The sequence below is a fragment of the Mytilus trossulus genome, unplaced genomic scaffold, assembly GCF_036588685.1.
Source record: "Mytilus trossulus isolate FHL-02 unplaced genomic scaffold, PNRI_Mtr1.1.1.hap1 h1tg000158l__unscaffolded, whole genome shotgun sequence".
NCBI classification, from domain to species: domain Eukaryota; kingdom Metazoa; phylum Mollusca; class Bivalvia; order Mytilida; family Mytilidae; genus Mytilus; species Mytilus trossulus.
This window is the reverse complement of record NW_026963304.1, coordinates 98,006-104,005: the sequence shown is the minus strand read 5'-3', so window position 1 is coordinate 104,005 and position 6,000 is coordinate 98,006. Positions and strand designations below refer to the sequence as shown.

Below are 6,000 nucleotides of genomic sequence, written 5' to 3'. Positions count from 1 at the left end.
AATAAATTGAAAAGCCAAAATAATCATTGATGAGAGATTAAACCAAAAAAATTCAGGTGAGCGATTCAGGCTCTTCCTCTTGTTTAAGATTGCATAACATTTTTTTTTCTCATAAAAACTGCCTCGTTAATCTTCACAGTGTTGTGGTATTGTGTTAACCTTAAGTGTGGGAGGTGGTGGGTTTGAACCCTGGACAGTTCAACCAAAGACTTGAAAATTAATATTTGCTGCTTCTCTAAAATGAGGTAAATCAATACAGACGAAGCAGTTTTCACATCTACCATGCAGTCACTTCCTGTTTGCCGATAGTTTGAAATTATACAACACTCATTGTACAATGAAACTTTCTTTGAACTTTTCTTGGCTTCTATAGAAGGGAATGATTTTATATTAGATGAACAGTTTGACAAATTTGAGTTGTAGCGTGTTAGCAATTTTTTTTCGGCTGTGCAGCTTTTCCCTGTTTGTCAATAGTTTGAAATTTTGCAACACTCATTGTACAACGATAATTTTCATGTAAGTTTCTTGGCTCTTATAATTTTATGGAATGATCATTTTTGCTTCAGTAAATATGTTACCTCAATCAATTGCATGCAGCGACACAGATCTATTTGTCTTGTTCGAAGTTATGGTTCCACAGCATAGGCTAGTGCCATTTTTGAAAAGAGCTTTTAGTTAAGGACCAAGCAACAACCTAAAATATGGCAATATAACACACCATTACATTATTCTTACTTTAATTTTCATAGTTTTAAATTAGTGTGGGCCCAATGGTCAGGGACCTTTCATTTCTGTGAGAGAACCTTTGAATTTTGGAAAACAAAGGTCCATGGCCTACAATCCGTTACATTAGTACTTATTTTAAGACCATTGAATTTCTTGAGGAGGGCCTTTCACTCGAAACTTCAAATGGTCCAGGACTTAACATATGTTTAGGCAAATTGTAAAACTTACTTATAGCTTCAATCCTGTAAATACATTAAGTATGTTAAGAGGGAGTGGGTATCTGTGATCATTTTTTATTGTATAAAAATAAGGAAATGTGGTATGATAAACAACAATACAATTATTCCTAGACTATAGGACAAAGATATAAACAATGACAGTTTGTCCAACAGCCTTCAACAATGAGCAAAACCCATACCATATAATCATAAGGAAGTGTGGTTAGATAAACAATGATACAACTATTTTTAGATCAAAGGACAAAGATATAAACAATTACATGTCGTCTAACAGCCTTCAACAATGAGCAAAACCCATGCCATATGATAATTAGGAGTTGTGGTATGATTAACAATGATGCAATTATTCCTAGACGATAGGACAAAGATATAAACAATTTCATGCTGTCCAACAGCCTTCGACAATGAGCAAAACCCATACCATATGATAAAAAAGAGGTGTGGTATGATTAACAATGATACCATTATTCCTAGACCATAGGACACATTTATAAACAATTACAGGCTGTCCAACAGTCTTCAACAAGGAGCAAAACCCGTGCCATATAATTATCTATAAATAGCCTTGGTATGATAAATCTTAAATATTTCAAAAGAAAAAATCCACTGCTGAAAACAACAATGAAGGAAAAACAAAGATTGTACACAACTTCTAACTACATCCACTATGTTATAGGAAAAGCACATAGAAAATAAAAAAAAAACTAGTTGAATTTATTGTGACTGTTCTAGTAGATTATCAATAGTGTTTTAAGAAAATGTTTCTTGATATTTTTTATGTGTGCCTTAAAGCTGATAAAAAAACCTTTTGAAATTCTTAGACCTGGGAAAGTGCAACAGATGTTCTGGTGTTCCATGGAAAGAGTCACATTCTGCTTGTAGAATACATTTGTACATCATTTTGGTATGTTATCAAATCTTCAAGGTTTTTTTTAGTTCAGTTCATTAACTTCTAATAGTGCAGTCTTATTGCCAGAAAAGTTGAGATAAATCACTGTTTCAATGCTATTATTATTCAATTAAAATTAGTATCTAATAGAGGGACGAAAGATACCAAAGGGACAGTCAAACTCATAAATCTAAAACAAACTGACAACGCCATGGCTAAAAATGAAAAAGACAAACAGAAAAACAATAGTACACATGACACAACATAGAAAACTAAAGGATAAACAACACAAACCCCCCCCCCCCCCAAAAAAAAATAGGGAGGATCCCAGGTGCCCCGGAAGGGTAAGCAGATCCTGTTCCACATGTGGCACCCGTCGTGTTGCTTATGTGATTACAAATTCGGTAAATAGTCTAATTCGGTAGGTCTCATTAATATATAAAAATATTAGGTCAGTATATTACATCCAATAATGATCATGTATTTTTAATTGGCAGTAACTAAAATACATGTACCTCAATGATAACTCAACAGTATATATCGAATATAATTTTTCTTTTCTATTTTTAGGATATAATGGAGGATTGGCATGAGGTAAGATTTACTTAATAGTCTCCTTGTGTGGTTTTGTTCCCCATTAGTGTACAATTAGATAAAAACTAGTAGAATTCTTAGTGAACTACCAAACTACTTATTCCAAAAACAAAAAAATACAAAACTGGGACAAAGCAAGGTGCACTCTAAAACATTTCTACTCATTACACGGGTGGCACAAACAGCATTTGAATCAGTATTCAGTAACTGATGACAAACAAAAATGCAGTTTAAGAAATTTAGGGAATACTTTTCAAGTATGAATGTACATGATGTATGAGGGGTGGGCAGCTTTTGAGGGAGATGGGAGGTGGGGGCGGGAGGTTGGAGAGAAAAAAAAATATCCTTAAAGGGGGTGGTGGGAGATAGTGTATTATTTATGTAGTACCTTCAGAATCCTTGTTTACAATTTCAAATATGTAACTGTAAGAAGGTCTGAAGAGTTATTTGAAAAAAATATTTGGACAATTTTTCTACATAAAAAAAAAATTAAAAATACGAAGTTATCTCCCCTTGCCATTGTTAAGTTCATGTGAGTTAAGTAAGACAAGTCTATTGTATGGTATACAGAGCTGACTGATACAACATACTTTTTTTCTTGTTTGGTTACATTCTCATTGCTTTTTAATATCCCACATCTACATTCATTCAGTCTACATACATTTATATATGTATCTCTTTATGTAAAGTAATAGAGAGATTTCTACTAACTGATATTAAAAAGGATGAGAAAGTACCTAGGGGCAATTAAAGGACTAAGTAAATGAAACACAACTACATGTACATGTCTTTAAAAGGACAAAAGTAGGGGCAATTAAAGGACTAAGTGAATGAAAAACACAACTGCATGTCTTAAAAAGGACAAAAGTAGGGGCAATTAAAGGACTAAGTGTATAACGTGTCTTTAAAAGGACAAAGGTCAAAGTCCAGAAAATACTACAAGAAAGAAAAATCAAGGATATGCCAAATCTAGTCCATGATTCTATAAAAAAATAATTTTTGAAGGTTAACAATTTTTGTCAAGTCGCAGAAAGCTCGACATAGGGATAGTGATCCAAAAGCCGCTAATGTCTTAAAAACTTCATATTTTAGAAGGTTGAAGACCTGGATGCTTCATACTTTGTATATAGATGCCTCATGTTATGAAGTTTCCGTCAGTCACATGTCCAATGTCCTTGACCTCATTTCCATGGTTCAGTGACTACTTGAAAACAATATTTTTTGTAATGTTAAATTCTCTCTTATTATAAGTTATAGGATTACCATATTTGGTATGTGTGTACCTTACAAGGTATTCATGCCAGTTAGACAGTTTTCACTTGACCTTGACCTCATTCCATGAAAAAGTGAACAAGGTTAAGTTTTGGTGGTCAGGTCCATATCTCAGATACTATAAGCAATAGATCTAGTATATATTCAGTGTATGGATGGACTGTAAAGTGTATATGTCCAACTGGCAGGTGTCATCTGACCTTGAACTCATTTTCATGGTTCAGTGGTTACAGTAAGGTTTTTGTGTTTTGGTCTGTTTTTCTTATACTGTATGCAATAGGTCTACCATATTTGGTGTATGGAATGATTGTAAGGTGTACATGTCTAGCTGGCAGGTGTCATCTGACCGTGACCTCATTTTCATGGTTCAGTGGTCAAAAGTTCAGTTTTTGAGTTTTGGTCTTTTTATTTAATACATATTGCAATATATGTCAACTATATTTGCTGTATGGAAATATTCTATGATGTATATGTCAATCGCACAGGTTTTATTTGACCTTGACCTCATTTTCACGGTTCATTGCTCAGAGTTAAGTTTTTGTGTTTTGGTCTGGTTTTCTTAAACTATAACCAATAGGTCAACTATATCTGTTGTTTGGAAGAATTGTTAGCTGTACATGCCTTGACCTCATTTTCATGGTTCATTGGTCAATGTTTAGTTTTCTTGGTTAATGTTAAGTTTATGTGACAGTTGTGATAAAGCTTTTTATTTAGGACTATCAACATAATATCAATGATTAGTAAAGAAGGCGAGACATTTCAGTGTGTGCACTCTTGGTGTTTTTCTTTATAATATAAAATGCATAAATCCCAACAATTATATGATATTTAAAGAATTCCTCTCTGTCTGTTATTTGAAGGTAGGAAACTACTGATTTATGAAGGCATTGCTAAACAGAAGAAAACATAATTATTACCTAATTTAACAGTAAGGACATTCATTACAATATATTTTTATTACGGTTTACTTACAGAAACTTACTACAGCTGCTGGGAATAGAGATATAGAAGCCTTAAAATTATGTCTACAGAATGGTGCAGACATTGATTATCAAGATTAAATGTAATTTCTATGTTATACTTACAGAAACTTACTACAGCTGCTGGGAATGGAGATATAGAAGCCTTAAAATTAAGCCTACAGAATGGTGCAGAAATTGATTATCAAGATGTAAGTAAAATAGTCACATTCAAAACTACCTTATTTTAATAATTCATAGAAAAATCATTTGAAGATACAGCATTTTATGGTACATGTACAAAAAAGACACAAAACTACATGTAACTTAAAATTAAAGCACAGTGAAATAGTGAAAACTATAAGTAACTTCAAAATGTTGAATATTGTACATAAACACACGACAACAATTTACTTTAGAACTATAATAACAGAAGTATAAAAAATATAAAAACAAGTTGCTTCAGAACATAACAGATTGTACATAAGCAGTATAAAACAAACAAAGTTCTAAAAATTACTTCAGAACAGAACAAATCGTACACAAGCAGTATTAAACACACAACTACAAGTTACTTCAGAACTGAACAAATTGTACATAAGAAATATAAAACACACAGCTACAAATTACTTCAGAACATAACAGATTGTACATTAGCATAATAAAACACACAACTACGAGTTACTACAAAACATAACAGATTGTACATTAGCATAATAAAACACACAACTACGAGTTACTACAAAACATAACAGATTGTACATTAGCGGTATATAAAACACATAGCAAGTTATTTCAGAACATAACAGATTGTACATAAGCAGTATAATATACTCAACCACAGGTTACTTCTGAACATAACAGATTGTACATCAGCAGTATAAAATCAGAACATAACAGATTGTACACAATCAGCAGTATAAAAAACACAGCTACAAGTTACTTGAGAACATAACAGATTGTACATCAGCAGTATAAATATACAACTGCAAGTTACCTTAGAACATAACAGATTGTACACAAGCAGTATTAAACACACAACTACAAGATACTTCAGAACAGAACAAATTGTATACAAGCAGTATAAAACACACAACTACAAGTTACTTCAGAACATAACAAATTGTACACAAGCAGTATAAAACATACAAAAACAAGTTACTTCAGAACATAACAGATTGTACACAAGCAGTATAAAACATACAAATACAAGGTACTTCAGAACATAACATTGTACACAAGCAGTATGAAACAGAAAACTACATGTTATTTCAGAACATAACAGATTATACACAAGCAGTATAAAACACATAACTACAAG

At 32.4% G+C, this 6,000-nt stretch overlaps 1 long non-coding RNA gene across 1 annotated transcript; it reads left to right on the top strand.

The window, feature by feature from the left end:
- The first annotated feature begins 1,690 nt into the window (after positions 1–1,690).
- On the top strand, positions 1,691–4,875 carry LOC134700465 (uncharacterized). Its single transcript, XR_010103882.1, has 3 exons — positions 1,691–1,869; positions 2,425–2,448; positions 4,808–4,875. It is a non-coding gene; the product is annotated as an uncharacterized LOC134700465 (long non-coding RNA).
- Positions 4,876–6,000: the final 1,125 nt, after the last annotated feature.